General features: G+C 31.6%; 1 protein-coding gene across 8 annotated transcripts in view; it reads right to left on the bottom strand.

Moving 5' to 3' along the window:
* Positions 1–17,511, bottom strand: part of pwn (calcium-binding EGF-like domain-containing protein pawn) — a 159,900-nt gene extending 142,389 nt beyond the window's left edge. For 6 of the 8 annotated variants that reach the window (XM_075310976.1, XM_075310973.1, XM_075310977.1 and 3 more), the window contains exons 1-2: positions 17,328–17,511; positions 2,698–3,222 (exon numbers count right to left, since the gene is read on the bottom strand). The gene's annotated coding sequence lies outside the window, so the exon portion shown is untranslated. The remainder of the gene's footprint in view (positions 1–2,697; positions 3,223–17,327) is intronic. The other 2 variants (XM_075310974.1, XM_075310975.1) reach the window with 2 other exon arrangements.
* Between the last annotated feature and the right edge of the window lie 203 nt (positions 17,512–17,714).

Below are 17,714 nucleotides of genomic sequence, written 5' to 3'. Positions count from 1 at the left end.
GGACGGGGATTCGAACAGCGGACCACACAGTTTGTAAGGATCAAAGAAGTAGCTGATCAATTGCCCAAGGAAAAATAAAATGTTAATTTTGTAATAACAAGCAACAACCACCAACTTAATTCAATATCGCTCCCTGTTAAATAGCGCTCCAAGCTACTAAACACATGTATGTTTATAGGTTATTTCTAAATTAATATATGTTTGCATCCAAGCATATTATATTTACAAACATTTTATGTCCCAAACATAATATGTTCTAACATATTAACATATATGTCCCAAATATGTTATGCTAGTTTATGAACATTATATGCTTGCACTCAAAAATATTGTGTTCCAAACATATAATGTTTATAGCCAAACATATGAAAAACAGTCTTTTTCATCCGTGAAGTAAAAAAAGTCTTTAAAATAAAGTATTCAAAAACATGTCATATATTGGAACGATTTTTAGCTTTGTAGTCAAGATGCAAATAGACAACAAATTTAAAGACAAATTCATTACATTTAAATAATTTTTCTGAATTATTAAAGTCAAGTTGATCTTAGCCCAAAAATTTTTTCTTTCATGTTATGATACTCATTTTTAAGTGAAATCACTTAATTATAAGGACAATACGATTTCATTGAAAAGTTTATCGACTTTTGGACAAGGAAAAAAACTTTATATTAGAGAAATGTTTCTTCTATGCTAAGCAAAATTTGCATTCGTATTTTAAAGACATGAAATCTTTGACCTCACGACAATATTTTATGGACAGACGGACGGACGGAAATGCGTCTTCTATGCTAAGCCAAATTCACATTCGCATTTTAAGGACATGAAATCTTTGGCATAATGACAATATTGTTTTCAGTGCATAAACCCTTTTTTACAAAAAGTTTGTGTCACTGAATGTTAGCTGATAGTACACGCAATTTAATTAAAGAAAATCTATAATCGTTGAGTAGAGAAAATAATTTTTAATTCAAAGAAAACATATTTGAATTGACTGATATACTAAAACTTTCGATTTGAGATAAAAACGTTGTAAATACAGGCTAAGATTTATTTTGTGAATTTTGCATCTTTGGTGTAAAGAATTAAGAAAACACTTTTTACTTTGAAGGTAAAAATTTGGATTTTAGACTGACATTTTTTGTAAGTGAATAGCTTTTTTTAATAAATCGAAAAAAAAACACAATACAAATTCGATAAATGAGATCTGCAATTTAATTTTGATAGTTTTGATCATAGATTTAAAGCCAGATAGGTCGCTAAACAAATTGTTTTTAGTTTAAAGGAGCCGCATATTTGGCTCGCAACCAATATCAAGGTCCTTAAGGAAGCTTTTTTATCTGTAATCCAAAGATTCAGTATCTAAGTCAATTTAAAGATTATCCCTCATATTCATAAAAGTTAACGTAAACTTTAAACCTACTATAACCATACAAATTCATTCGATAAACTGTAAAATTATTATTAATATAGGCATATATCTTTAGATCAAAAATATTTTTTTAACTTAATAGAAAATTTCCTTTACTTCAAACACATACCATGACAAAGGAAAGCAAATTTCAAAGATTCTAACCCTAATTTTAATTTCTTTATTTTAAAGAAATTTGTCCATAATATTATGTAAGTTGCATATGCTATTTAGGTTGCATAATCTTTTGTAGGTCAATTTTTTTTTAATGTACCATAACTCGATTTATTCCACCGAATTAAGGCTAACTGTGCAACTACAAAGAGTATTTTGGCAATAAATTCGTTTGACCAATTTTATTCTCCGTGTAGTATTGTCTTCTATACACAGAAAAAAATATCACCAAAGTATTTCCAATTAAAAAGTTGATTGAAGTTGGACATTTTTCAATTAATAAATTAATTGATACAATTAACTTTTTAATCAAGATAGAAACAAGAAACAAGATAGAAAATTTAATTATTATATGAAGACTAAGTCACTTTTTCAACTAAATTTATTTCAAACAATCAATTTTTAATCCAACTAAAAACAAAAATTTTTAATGAAAAAATTAATTGAATTTTGCATTGAATTTTTAATTGAATCCATTAAAAAATTAATTGAAATTTGCTAATGAAATTAATTAATTTTTTAATCAAGTATTTTTTTTATTTTCCAATTAAAACTGTGATTGATACTATCATTTTCATGATTGAAGATATTTCAATTAAAAAATTAATTTCGTGATTGAATCAGAATTTTTTTTTGTGTGTACAATCACAAAATCAATATAAATTTATCTTTTAAAATTTATATTTTTTAAGAAGTCCAGTTAATGACTTCTTAAAAAGAAAATATGTGCACAAGTCAACCTGTTTCATGACTTCGATGCTACTTCAATTAACACATTTTATTATCATTTCAATCGACATTAGGCAGCCCTCTAAAATATGTGGGGTCAAAGTCAGTTTTTTTTAGTTGCAATTATAAAAGAAAAACAAAAAAAACATTCATTCAAAATTTCTTAGTCAACCTGATGATGCCAATGCTGCAAGGAAAGTATCTGAGCAACTTTCTCGCAGAAACAAAACAAAAAGCAAGGCAATGGCTTACTAAGAAAAAAGTAAAAATGCCGATTTGGATATTAAATAAAAGGTACCCATCTTGCAGCAATTTCTTTATGTTGGTCTCAACAAACCCACAAACAAAAAAACAAGTCAAAGCAAAACATTTTTCAGCTACTTACCTCAAAATACAGCCTTGCTGGACCACATATCCATACCATAGACACTTTAATCCACGCACACAGCAATTGAAGAATATTAACTAGAGTTTAAGCCAAGATGATGAGGATATTTAGTCAATGTTGGATACTGTGGATGAATACTCTGATCATTGGATGATAAATATAATTTTTTGTGTTTGATGGTTAGTTTATATTTTTTTTTTCCTTTTTGTAAATAAAATTTGTTTTATTTTTCTCTTTCTTGTTAAAGATAGATTATCACTTGTCTTTTCGAAATTCGTTTCACCACTGCCGCTTTACACCTCGTCGTAATTGCAGAGGTCGTGGCACTAAAATAATTGACTACTGCGCATGCGCACACCTTTTCTGTTGGTTATTGAAGAATTCTTTAGAAAATTTTCATTTTTTTTTTTGTTTGCACACACAGTCACAACATGCACGGATAGATATTAACAATTTATGTTATTGTTATTGAATGATTGATGTGTTCTAAAAACAAACCAAGTTTTTGTTTTCTAAAATGATCTATGTAAAAAATCAGAACAAAAGTTTTAACACACACACTCAAAAGATTTCACTATTTCTGATGTGACTCCCATTCGACTACAAATACCTGAGATTGCATGCCAAAGGAGTTTCAAGTTTAGAATGCCAAAATGTATTTTGAAATTTATTGGTTGACCTGTTTTGCAATGCAGTTTTACTTGTTTCCTCTCATTTTCTTCACAACGCCTGTGTGGTAAGTCTGAGGTATTTAGGAAAATGGAACAACACACATTTTCAACATTTGAATTTTTTGTAACGCGCGTTTATTGCCCGGCACACTTGGCCAGATGAAGATTAAGTTGTTTTCGGTTTTTCGGCTACAACCCAAGTTGCATGGATTTCATGTTTGTTTGCTAAATTATATGTACATTGAAGCAGCACAACCACCGCCCCACCAAATACCAGTGACCACAATGAGACAGATGTGATGTTTGCGATATCAGCAAAAAGTTGATGTACAGGTTAATTGGTAGTGTATGGAGTTGTGAGCTACCACTACAAATAGAATTTTTTGTGCTTATTTTAAGAATTCCTTGACCCATGATTTTATTTGGAAAATCTTGTTTGGAGGATAACTTTTCACTATCCTCTACTAAGCGCCAAGCGTATTGAGGTCACACCGGAAATTTTCTAGATCTCGAAATAACTTTTCATTTTAACCTACTTAATGAAGAATTGTGTCAATCATTGATGATGAGAATTTTTTACAGGAAAATAAAAAAAATAGTTATTTGTTTACACTATTTACAAATAAATATTTGTTTTTGTATAGAATATAAAATACTAAATTAGCATGTGAAAGCTTTCATATATAAAAATTGAAATTGAAATTTGTTTTATTGACAATATATTATATTATTAACTAGCCACCAAAAGTTTATTTCAAAAGAAAGATATTCGTGCTGCAGGTGAAGAGTAATTGGGTGTTTGCATTTAGGGATCACGGTTGTCAATCGAGGCAATAATAAACTACCAACATTTTAAAAATTTCCTACCAACAATCTGCCTAATTTAAAGAAATGGTATTTTGAAGTCTTTGATCAAATTTTGGTGGTTGGAATGGAAAAAAATCTTATCCAAAAAATATTTTAAAATTTTATTTCATCAACTAAAAGTTAAATCCATTAAGCCTGCATCTAAAAAATAGTGAACGCGCCAGGAAGGAAATTGAAGGTTAATTTTAGAAAGAAAAAAGAATTTATAAATTGTAAAACAAATACCAACATTACGCCAATATCACAGAAGTATGTAAATATTTTTCAAAAAATTAAAGAAAATGTATTATTCATTATTACTTTTTTTCTTTTTAAGGAAAATTTCATAGTTTGAAGGAAAAAATTGCAAAATTCTCTTTAGCGCCATACAAGTGCAAGATTGTGGTAAAATATAATAAATTTAAGAAATTCTGAACTATTTAAAAAATATTGTCGTTAGTTTAAAGATTTCGTTTGTCCTTATAATTAAGTGATTCGACTTAATATGGAAAGAACATTTTGTTTGGATAAGACAAACATGGCTTTAATATTAAATCTGAAAATTTTTTCAAACTCAATGAAATCGTGCTTAAAATTTTTACTTTTTGCATCTTGACTACAAAGCAAAAACGCGCTTATAAATATGATATTTTTTCAACATTTTAATTTAAAGAGTGTTTTACTTAAACAAAGCATAATTTCTACTTGTCCTTAAAGGACTCTGAAAGCGCATTAAGAAAAAAGCTCAGTGTTCTTCATTTGTGTATAATGTTTAGTTCATTTGACTAACGTACACAAAATATAATTAAATCAATCAAAAAGAAACTATCTGATATTGGAAAATTTTTTACTGGACTAAAATATAGTTTGGCATGGCTAGTTCCAAAGAGTTTGTCTTTACACTAATGATTTTGGTATTGATTCCGAGACAAAGAAGCGGAGAATTGAAGTAAGGATGCATTTAAGGCAGAATTCTCTTCTAAATTTGAGTTTTGCATACTTGACCAAATTTTCATTTATTCGTTTTTTTTTCAGGTTTTTTCTTCATGTGCTATCAAAGTTCTTTAAAAACGCGAGAACTTTAAATTAAATTTTCAAATTCTGACTCGACTTTAAGTAGAAATTGTTCTATGCTTCAGTTAAAACACGTTTTTAAAGGACTTTTTTGCTTTGTAGTCAAGATACAAAAAGTCAACAAACTTAAAGACGATTTCATTAATTTTGAAGAATTTTTCAAGTTAACCTTAGTAAAACAAAATTTTCTTTCATGAAAAGTTTTAAGCCGAATCACTTAATTATAAGGACAAAACGACTTCATGGAAATGTTTATCGATTTTTGAAGAAGGAAGCCATCTTTGTGGCAGAGAAATGCGTCTTCTATGCTAAATAAATTTCGCATTCGTATTTTAAGAACACGAAATCTTTGGCCTCACGACAATACTTTTTTCATTATGGAGGGTAAACTTTTTTAAGTGAAACAATTTTATGAATATCTATTCCTGAATTGTAAATGTGTCGACATTCTAAAAATTTGCCATTTTTGCTTCCACCAATAACAGAAAGTTACTACTTCCACAAAAAGAAAGAAGAACATGTTTGTCGCAAAAATTTTGTTTTATCGCCAAACATGTACATGTTTGCAGAAATAATTTCCCAGAAAATAACATGGTGCCGAAAAACATGTTACATGTTCACCATCCAAATATAAAATTTTGCTCTTTTCCACATATCTGAGGTGATCATATTCTTTCTCTGTGGGTATAGTCTGTGATGACTTAATACGAAAATTAATATATTTACAGATGTAGACATGCAATTAAAGTACCCATTGTTTGAAGGTGATGACTTAATACGAAAATACATTGGAGGGGTATATTTTGCAAACTCTAAACACCTAGAATTCTACCAAACTAAAAAATCTTACATTTTTGGTTAAATTCATGTTATGGATAAAAAATTTGAAAATAAGACTTTTTGTCAAAAAAAAATAAAAAAATAGTATTTCTATTCTGCCCCTACGATCCAAAAACCAACTCTCCGTATAGACCGTTGTTGTTTGTAGCCTCTAACTCCCACAATTCCAAAAATATACTTCTGTGGGCAAAAATAATGTGAAGTTTAAAATTTTAATTTAGTTTTTTACAAAATCTATTGATCCAAAAAGAAAAAGTAATTGATGGAATTAATTTCTTGATTGCTTTTTGCTTTAATTAAAAATTCAATTAAAAAATTAATTGATATTTTGTAAAATTCAATTAAAATTTTAATTGGAATTTATTACAAAACTTTTTTTGTGTAGTTAGTAATGTATAAATTAGTACCTGGTATTTTTTTTCATTGACTCAATTAATAAAAATCTTTTCTCAAATAATTTCGAATACAATAAGTAAGGAAATTCTATAGTAGGACGTTTAAAGCTTTCACAACTCCAATATTGGAAATTGTTCAAAGTATCGATGTGGTGTTCCATGAGACCACATCGATAGAAATGAAGTAGGACCTTTTGAGATGATCGGACTTAAGTTAATACTTAGTACAAAACTACATAGACATCTTTTAGTCGTCTCTGAATTTGACTCTTAGACGATTGCTATGAGACTCAGGCAGCTTCTTCTGGGCAATACATCATAGCATAAGTCTGTGCAAAATTTTAAATCAATCGATTTTAATGTTTCTAAGACTTTGATTACAAAAAATATTTTGTACACTAAAAAAATTGCAGTGAACCCTCCAGAAAGAAAAATTTTGGTTAATTTTAGAAAATATAGATTATTTTTTGAAAATTTTACTTAAGCGTTGTTACAAACGCTGACATCACGCCGATATCACAAAACTAAGTAAATATTTTTCTACAAATTCAAGAAAACTTACTAGGCATAATTTATTATTTCTTTTGTTAAAGAAAATTTTGTAGTTTGGAGGAAAAAACTGGAGTTCAAAATTGCAAGAATGTCTTTAGCGCCATACGAAGTTAAAGATGGGTGCATTTGTAGTAAAATTCACAAATTTAAAGAAATAACGAACTATTTTGTGAGAAGTACGAATTTAGTAAATTTTTTTGTATTTTTCCCGTTTTTTTAGTTCATTTTTAGTTAAAAAATTATTAGAGTAAAGGAAACATAATAATTCCATGAACTAAAATAAAGTTAAATTGATTTTAGTGAAATAGAGGATTCACTTGTTTTTAGTGTAATGATTTTGGTATTGATTCCAATCCAAAGAAACAAAGAACTACTTTAAGACGCAGTTCTCTTTTAAATTTGAGCTTCTTGTACTTGATATTGGGAAACAAAATTGAATTCATTCGTTTTTTCAGCTTTATGCGTCATGTGCATTTAAGCCCTTTAAAAGCCTGTTAACCATAATTTAAATTTCCAAATTCAGACTCGACTTCATGTATAAATTTTGGCATATAGAGGTTGGTCAAAAGTTATTATGGATTCATCCTGCTTTTTATGCATGTTGTGAGACATGGAATAAAAACTAAATGAAACTACTTTTCCCATACGCTTGTTCTCTTTTACAAATTAAAACTAAATGCTAATGACCTTGAAAAGAAACCAATGTCATCGACCTAAATCATCAAATTAAATGTTCCCAGCCAGATCAAAACAATAATTTGTTGAACCATTAATTTCTAAATATTTGCTAATGGGCTTGTTTACAAAGACGTACAAAATGTTGTCTTCTTTTTTTTTGTCCCCTAGGACCATTATTAAAAAAAAAACAAAGCTACCTTCTCATTCCTTAAATTACCTTAATTATTGCCAACTATCAATCTAATGGTCTTTCACTTCATTGCCTCTTTCGTCATGTCTATGTTGTTGGTGATGAATTTCAAGTACATAGCCAGTAAGAGCTCGAGTACACCGCATATAACCTTGGCTACAAATCTGACACTGGTCATTACCATGGAAAAAGATTTCTATCTTCATCTGGAATGAATGAACACATTTCAAATGTGATTGACCATGATCTTGGACATTGACTTAGATTTTGACACATTCACATTCCTCTACCGAATAGAACTAAGCCCCCCCCTCTCCATTTATTTCCAGTTTCCGATGCCAATAAAGAAGAGGTGGAAAATTTTTAATGATAACAAAACCCACTACAAAAATAGGCAACGAAATGAGAATAGAAACCCCGGAATAACAAGATTTACTATTTGGCGTAACCAATAATTTCTGGTTTTCAATGACTTTGGACCACATCAGTCAGTTCATTACCTACAAAATATACCAATTCCAGAAGACGCAACAAACATATCAAGCGAATATCGGGGAGAACTACAAGAAATTTCACTGCCATGGCTAAAGATATTTCAAACCAGCTTGTAGCGGATTTTTCGTAGTTTTCCTTGGTGCAAATCGAGGCTATGCTGCGGCAGCATCACTACTACCACAACCAACCAAAAACAATGCCAAACAAAATTGGCAGTAATTCTGGTTTGGCTGTCGTTTATTTCTATCGTCCATCCACCACATATCCATCCATCGATCGTTATGGTCAACCAACAGCCGCCTTTGAACGCCTTATAACACATGTATTGCTATGTTCATGTGGACAATTGTAACTTTTTCTATGTGCAGCGAACCTGTGTATCCGTGTTGCTGGCTGAGTTATTTAATGGACGGGCGATTCTTTCTCGAAAATGGCCAACGTCATTGGCCCATGGCCATAAATTGTTAGCGAGCGAAAAATCTTGCTACGATTTCCAATTGTAATTTATTGACATTACCATTAACCAAAGCCAGCACAAGAAAAAATGTCGGCCAATTAATCATGGCTTTTGTAGATTACGTCTGTACATAATTAGGGGGACTTAACTATTCGGCTGGTTGACATTTTCAGAGATTTGTAAATAGAAATCAAGATGAAATTTCGTTGGGCCGTATTAATAGACAATTGCCGAAAGGAGAAAGTACATCTAAATCTTAATCGCTTTAATTGACCGATTTCCTACTTTAAAGGATTCAGGCAAAACCAAAACAAAGCTATCAAAAAAAAAATTTAAAAGCGAATTTAAATCTTGAGGTCATAACAAGTTTTCATTTATGGGTCCAAAAGGTTACCAATATTCCATGCGGTTTTTGTATATTTGCCAGAAATAAAGTGACGACAGAAACCTATGTGATGGTCACATCCAAATATAGACTCAAACCAACAATATCCAGCTTATTAATTTAAGGTTTGATAAAAACATCAAATTTCAACCAAAAACAATCGGCTTCTAATAGCTTTGGAAATAAAACTTCGGCATTGTTTTATATGGATTACATAAAAACTACAATTAAAAATCGAGAATATTAAAGTCAATTTAATTTTATTTTAATTCTTAGAAACTATTATTTATGTTAGAGTTAACATTTTCCCAATATAAGAAAGTTTCCTTTAATTTAATATTTTTTGTTTATTTTTATTAAATGGAGTAAAGAAGAGAAAAAATATATAAACAAATGAATGAATGGATTCGAATTTTTCACAAAATTGCCCAGAATTTCCTACAATTTATAAATTTTACCAAACATGCGTTAATCTTGAGTTCCGTATGGCGCTAAAGAAGTACTGGTCATTTCTAACTCAGATTAAAAAAAAAATAATAATAATTCCAATAAATTTGTTTGGATTTACTTATTTTTATCATATCGGCATTTGCAATATAGTTTAGTAAAATTTTCTAAATTAAAGGACTGATGACTTTACTTCTTTTGAGTGAACTTTCAGGGTATAAAAAACACGTATGTAATAAGAAATAAAATTAGGAGTATATATGTTACATCTCAAAGTTATGGTGGACCGAATTTTTAATACCCATTTTTAGACTCATATCAATTTAACTGAATACGACTCTTTTAAAAAAATTGGACATTTTTTGGGCCTATCTCAGTTTTATCTTAAATTTCTCGCCAAAGGACATCGGATTTATACTATATTCTTGATCTGTATGTTACGGACGATTTTGATTCCCCATAAGGTTTGAACGGGTCATTTTAAACCGTAAGTGCTCAGAGCATAACAATTTAATATCTATAAATATATACGTACATTCAGCTCTTCCATCACCATAAATACCTCCTTACTTCATTTAGCTCTTAATGTACACAATTTTACTAAATTTCAAATTCGCACAAAACAGTTCATATTTTGCTATAATATATAATAATAATGTTTTTATACCCACCACCATAGAATGGTGACGGGGGTATAATAAGTTTGTCATTGCGTTTGTAACACATCGAAATATCGATTTCCGACTATATATAGTATATATATTCTTGATCAGGGAGAAATTCTAAGACGATATAACGATGTCCGTCTGTCCGTCTGTCTGTTGTAATCACGCTATAGTCTTCAATAATGAAGCAATCGTGCTGAAATTTTGCACAAACTCGTCTTTTGTCTGCAGACAGGTAAAGTAAAGATGGGCTATATCGGTCCAGGTTTCGATATAGTCCCCATATAAACCGACCTCCCGATTTGGGGTCTTGGGCTTTAGAAATCGTAGTTTTTATCCAATTTGCCTGAAATTTGAAATCTAGAGGTATTTTATGAGCATAAAGAGGTGTGCCAAAAATGGTGAGTATCGGTCCATGTTTTGGTATAGCCCCCATATAGACCGATCTCCCGATTTTACTTCTTGGGCTTATAGAAACCGCAGTTTTTATTCAATTTACCTGAAATTGGAAATCTAGAGATATTGTAGGACCACAAATACGTGTGCCAACAATTGTGAGTATCGGTCCATATTTTGGTATAGCCCCCATATAGACCGACCTCCCGATTTTACTTCTTGGGCTTATAGAAACCGCAGTTTTTATTCAATTTACCTAAAATTGGAAATCTAGAGGTATTGTAGGACCATAAATACGTGTGCCAAAAATTGTGAGTATCGGTCCATGTTTTGGTATGGTCCCCATATAAAACGACCTCCCGATTTGGGGTCTTGGGCTTATAGAAACCGTAGTTCTTATCCAATTTGTCTGAAATTGGAAATCTAGAGGTATTTTAGGACCATAAAGAGGTGTGCCGAAAATGGTGAGTATCGGTCTATATTTTGGTATAGCCCCCATATAGACCGATTTCCCGATTTTACTTCTTGGGCTTCTAGAATCCGAAGTTTTTATCCTATTTGCCTGAAATTGGAAATCTAGAGGTATTGTCGGGTCATAAAGAGGTGTGCCGACAACGGTGAGTATCGGTCCATATTTTAGTATAGCCCCCATAAGAACGATCTCCCGATTTAACTCCTTGGGTTTCTAGAAACCGTAGTTTTTATCTGATTTGCCTGAAATTGTAAATATTCTGGTATTTTAGGCTTACTAAAACGTGTATCGGATTAAGTTTTTATCGGTCCATTTGGTAATGCCTCCATATAGACCGACTTCACTTCTTGAGGGTGTAGAAGGCGCACTGATCATGAAAATTGCTTAAAACTCAATGTAAAATTTCCAAATTTTACTTCTACAGATTTAAGATTTCAAATCAAGACGTTATTTTATAATTTTCTTGCACACTTACAAGAGATGTTAATGATTCCTCTAAAACTCAAACAAAAATGGTTCTTATAAATCTAGAATCTGATATAGTCCTCATAGGTGAAATCTTTAAATTTATCTTCGGGAAGTGTCCTCAAGTCCTCAAGCCCTCCTGAAATTTCAAAAGAAACCCTAATATTTGGTTCATGGTGGTGGGTATTTAAGATTCGGCCCGGCCGAACTTAGTGCTCTATATACTTGTTTTTTTCCAATTTTACCAAAAACATTAACGTATCATGTTATCTCATGGTGAGTTAAATTTTTTAAGTATGTAGCACATCCTCACAAGGGCCTAATATAACACAAAATCTAAGATTGAAGCAAATCTGTGAAAATGTTAACCTTCTTGCGCTCAAGAAGTAACTCGGACGATGTGAAACCTATTTCTCCGTATTTCTTTGTGGCCCTAAAATATCCAAAAGTTCCAAAACTTGAGACAAATCCAATGGAAATTGACACTTGCTTGTAATCAAAAATTAAATCAGAATCTGGACCGACTGGAAACAAATTTAGCATATTTCTTGATGAAGATATACTAAATTCCTTAATTCCAAATTTCTGTCAATCCGTATGGAAGGTATAACTCCAATGTGCCCAAGAATATAATGGGAATATCGGCTTACATGGCCCTATTTAAAAATATAGATCGATACAATCAATATAAACAATACACTGAAAATAAAAGCTTGCCCGGATCCAAAGATTATGTCTTTACTTTAAAAAATTTGGTATTGATTCCGAGCCAAAGAAGCGAAGAATACAAGTAAGGATACTTTTAAGACACAATTCTCTTTTAAATTTGGGTTTTGTGTACTTGCTTCTAGGAAGCAAATTTTAATTTTTCGCTTTCTCATCTTTTTTTCTTCATATGCTATCAAAGTCCTCTAAAAACGAGTTGACGACAACTTTATTTTCCAAATTAAGACTAGAAATTATGCTATGTTTCAAGTAAAAAACTTCTTTAAAATAAACTTTTGAAAAACATGTCCTATATTTGAACTATTTTTTGCTTTGTAGTCAAGATGCAAAAAGACAACCAATTTAAAGACAATTTCATTAAATTTAAAGAATTTTTCTGAATTATTAAAGTCAATTTGACCTTAGCCCAAACATTTTTTCTTTCATGTTATGATACCCATTTTTAAGTGAAATCACTTAATTATAAGGACAATACGACTTCATTGAAAAGTTTATCGACTTTTGGCAAAGAAAAAAACTTTATATTAGAGAAATGCGTCTTCTATGCTAAGCAAAATTTGCATTCGTCTTTTAAAGACACAAAATCTTTGACATCACGACAATATTTTTTTCAGTGTATGTGGGCCTAAAATAAGACTAAAATACAAAGTTCAGGCAAATCTGAAAAAAAATTGCAGTTTCTAAGACCATAAGGGTTAAGTAAAGTCAAGGTGCCGCTTCATTAAAAGACATAATAAAGGGTGATTTGTTAAGAGCTTGATAACTTTTTAAAAAAAAAAAAACGCATAAAATTTGCAAAATCTCATCGGTTCTTTATTTGAAACGTTAGATTGGTCCATGACATTTACTTTTTGAAGATAATTTCATTTAAATGTTGACCGCGGCTGCGTCTTAGGTGGTCCATTCGGAAAGTCCAATTTTGGGCAACTTTTTCGAGCATTTCGGCCGGAATAGCCCGAATTTCTTCGGAAATGTTGTCTTCCAAAGCTGGAATAGTTGCTGGCTTATTTCTGTAGACTTTAGACTTGACGTAGCCCCACAAAAAATAGTCTAAAGGCGTCAAATCGCATGATCTTGGTGGCCAACTTACCGGTCCATTTCTTGAGATGAATTGTTCTCCGAAGTTTTCCCTCAAAATGGCCATAGAATCGCGAGCTGTGTGGCATGTAGCGCCATCTTGTTGAAACCACATGTCAACCAAGTTCAGTTCTTCCATTTTTGGCAACAAAAAGTTTGTTAGCATCGAACGATAGCGATCGCCATTCACCGTAACGTTGCGTCCAACAGCATCTTTGAAAAAATACGGTCCAATGATTCCACCAGCGTACAAACCACACCAAACAGTGCATTTTTCGGGATGCATGGGCAGTTCTTGAACGGCTTCTGGTTGCTCTTCACTCCAAATGCGGCAATTTTGCTTATTTACGTAGCCATTCAACCAGAAATGAGCCTCATCGCTGAACAAAATTTGTCGATAAAAAAGCGGATTTTCTGCTAACTTTTCTAGGGCCCATTCACTGAAAATTCGACGTTGTGGCTCGTTAGTAAGTCTATTCATGATGAAATGTCAAAGCATACTGAGCATCTTTCTCTTTGACACCATGTCTGAAATCCCACGTGATCTGTCAAATACTAATGCATGAAAATCCTAACCTCAAAAGAATCACCCTTTATAAGTCTACATTACTACAAGTTGAAGCGTAGTAATAGGCAAACCGCCATTTCTAACTATATCACCGTATAATTTCATTCCGACCAGAAATTATTATTAGTGTAAAAATTACGAAGATTTTTTCGTTTATAATAATTGTTATAATAATTCCTAATAATTGTGTTTTAAATAAATGACCTTACCGTTTTATATATTAAATGAATGCTTTATTAGATACACCCAGAAAAGGAATATATTCACCTCAAACATGTTTTAAGAGCAAAATGTTATTTTTGGGTGGTGAACATGTAACATGTATCTGATTTCGGCGAGCAGGTTATATTTGACGAGAAAGTAACATTTTAGTGACAAACATGTTACATGGTCACCATACAAAAATAACATTTTGTTCCTGAAACATGTTTGAGGTGATCATATTCTTTCTCTGCGTGTATATTATAACGTATTTCAAAAATCCAAGTCCCTTAAAAAACACATATTTATTTCGATTTTAAGCATGAAATTAATTTTCGTTTAACTTTATTTAGATGATTATATTAAATTTTTTATTTTTTTTCTACAATATTCGTTCCTACTCAAGTAGTATTCATCTTATAATATTACTCGAAATATTTTGATCTATTGTAATCGGCGAGAGAAGTCTTTATTTTCGAAATTTAGTTACTTGAGACAATAAGTGGTTATTTTTCAAACTTTGGTATATCTACAAATAAGTGATTACATATTGCATGATCATATGCTTTAAATGCACTACATATTTCATTGCCAACGGTATGCCTGGGGTGAAGTACTTTCCTCCTAGGACATGCATATGTAAATGTTATCCGAAACGATTCCAATTTTAAGTGGTTATTTCTTTTTGATTAGGATACAGGATTACCGGTTAATGAGAGTTTTTGCTGGGTATGATATTGACATAAGTCATTTGACACATTGCTCGGACTTCCACCTGCAGATCCATTCTTTGATCTGATAAAGGAACAGAATTTTGGTTTCTAGGCTTATCACGTATTCCCCTAACGTATTTACACAACTATTCTTTATCAGTCTATGTAACAAGACTTACTCATAGACTGATTCAAGTTTTGGTATACACCCGAGTGGTGCTGCAGCTGAACCTTACGTATATGTAATAGTGCAAATACTTATTTCCGATTTTACAACAATTTTTTTTAATGTACATACTATTCAAAATAAGAAAAGCATTCAAAAACCACACTGAAAAAAATATTGTCGTGAGGTCAAAGATTTCATGTCTTTAATATACGAGTGCTTAGCATAGAAGACGCATTTCTCTAATGTAAAGTTTTTTCCTTGTCCAAAAGTCGATGAACTTTTCAATGAAGTCGTAATGTCCTTATAATTAAGTGATTTGACTTAAAAATGGGACATGAAAGAAAAAATGTTTGGGTCAACTTGACTTTAATAATTCAGAAAAATTCTTTAAAATTAATGAAATTGTCTTCAAATTTGTTGTCTTTTTGCATCATGACTACAAAGCAAAAAATCGTTCAAATATAGGACATGTTTTTCAACACTTTATTTTAAAGACGTTTTTACTTGAAACATAGCATGGAAGTCGAGTCTGAATTTGGAAAATGAGGTTGTCGTTAACTCGTTTTTAAAGGACTTTGATAGCATATGAAGAAAAAAGCTGAAAAACGAAAAATTAAAATTTGCTTCTTAGAAGCAAGTACACAAAACCCAAATTTAAAAGAGAATTGTGTCTTAAAAGTATCCTTACTTGTATTCTCTGCTTCTTTGGCTCGGAATCAATATCAAAATTTTTAAAGTAAAGACAAAATCTTTGGAAATGGGCATGTTTTTTTTTTTTCAATGCGCTAGGAACATGTTACTTTAGCTTTCCGAGACAGGTGTGACTAAAATCAACAAGACTTTTTTCTCTGAGAAGTGTTCTCCACCCTCAGACATTAGGTTAGGTTAGGTATTGCGACAGTCCGTTATGTTTGGCTCACTTAGACTATTTAATTCAATTACAATGAGGTAATTCCGATCAATGACAAGGGCTCTCTTTTTTATACACGAATCCGAATGGCGCTTCACATTGCGGTTAAACCTCTTAGAGAAACTTTGAAACACTACAGCATTACTGAGAGGGGATAATCCACCGCTGAAAAGCTTTTTGGTGTTTTGTCAAAACTGCGATTGAACCCATGACCCTTTGTATGTAATGGCGGACCATCGCACCACAGTGCCTGTCCAATATATTGACATTTATATAATTATTATTTTTGTAATAAACAAAAATATTTACCAGATAAACCACAGGAGCCTCAACTGCATTACACAACCATTAAACTCAATTTCTTAAAGAAAAATGGGATACAGCTCAACTCAAAGACAGAGATATCCCACACACATTTTTATATGCATTTACAAATACAGTTACACTTGAATGTCTAGCTTTTACACTTGCTTATAATTTAAGGAATTCCATTTATTTATAAATGCACTAGCAAAAATATCAGGTTGGCAATAATCTTTTCGAGTCGGAAATTTTTAGTTTTCTTTCCACCATTTCGGATAGAACACATAATTTCGATTGGCTGTTTTATTCATTTCTTTTTTTTTTTCTTTGCTTTGGACCATTAATTTTCTTTCAAAAGCAATTTATTCAATTTCCATTGGTTTGATGGTATTTCGTTATCAAAACTTTGGCTGAAGTTATTTCTCATTTCTTTCATTCACATTTGCGCATTCACATGATCTTTTTTATTTCACTTTTTGTCTACTATACGTGTTGTTTTTGCATGGCAATGCAAACCCGAAAAGGAGAAGATAAGAAAGATGTAATGGAGAAACACAGAAGGCGAAAAAAAGAAAGTTTTTTTTTTATAATCGCATTTTGAAATATGTATCGTTACAAACAAACAATACTCGCAACTATGAGCGATTTTAAATTGACATACACACGAACACGGATCAATGTTTGTCGTAGGTACCATCATATATGAATGTACATCTGTCATGATTTGTGTATGGAATGAGGGAGATTGTGTGTGCATGTGTGAGTGAGTCTCCATCAAGCATGTCATTCATGCACTCTATTATTGCGATATTGCGTTTTTACTGCTCACTACTCCACATTACACACGCACACATAAACCCCAACTCTTTCGCCTGCACAATTTCTCGCTTATTCACTTTGCCATACTGTGGGCTCCACACTATCACACATACCCAAACACTTGTTGTCGTCGTAGCGGTTGTTAAATAAACAAAACTGCCGGTTGTTCGAAATTTTCTTTTTCTCTGAATGTTTTTTTTATCACCGAAACTGTTTTTTTTTTCACTTCACTACTGCGCCCGTCGGTTGTTTAATCCGCGCACACTTACCCACTGGTAAAAGACGTTGTTAACTCAAGCACGGTTCGAAGTAAACTGGCGAGAAGCTCCATACTCTTTTGACGTCAAGCCAAGAAGCCACAAACGGTGGTAAGTTTCGAATATTGAAGAAGAAAACAAGAAAGTGTGGTGAAATTCTTTGCTATTTGGATCAAGGCTTGTTTATGGGTGCTTCTCTATGTCTCTCCGTAGAGTTTAGTCCAATATTAAAAAATACAGCTT

The sequence above is a fragment of the Haematobia irritans genome, chromosome 5 (genome assembly GCF_050003625.1).
Source record: "Haematobia irritans isolate KBUSLIRL chromosome 5, ASM5000362v1, whole genome shotgun sequence".
Classification (NCBI taxonomy): domain Eukaryota; kingdom Metazoa; phylum Arthropoda; class Insecta; order Diptera; family Muscidae; genus Haematobia; species Haematobia irritans.
This window is presented reverse-complemented; position numbering and strand designations above follow the sequence as displayed.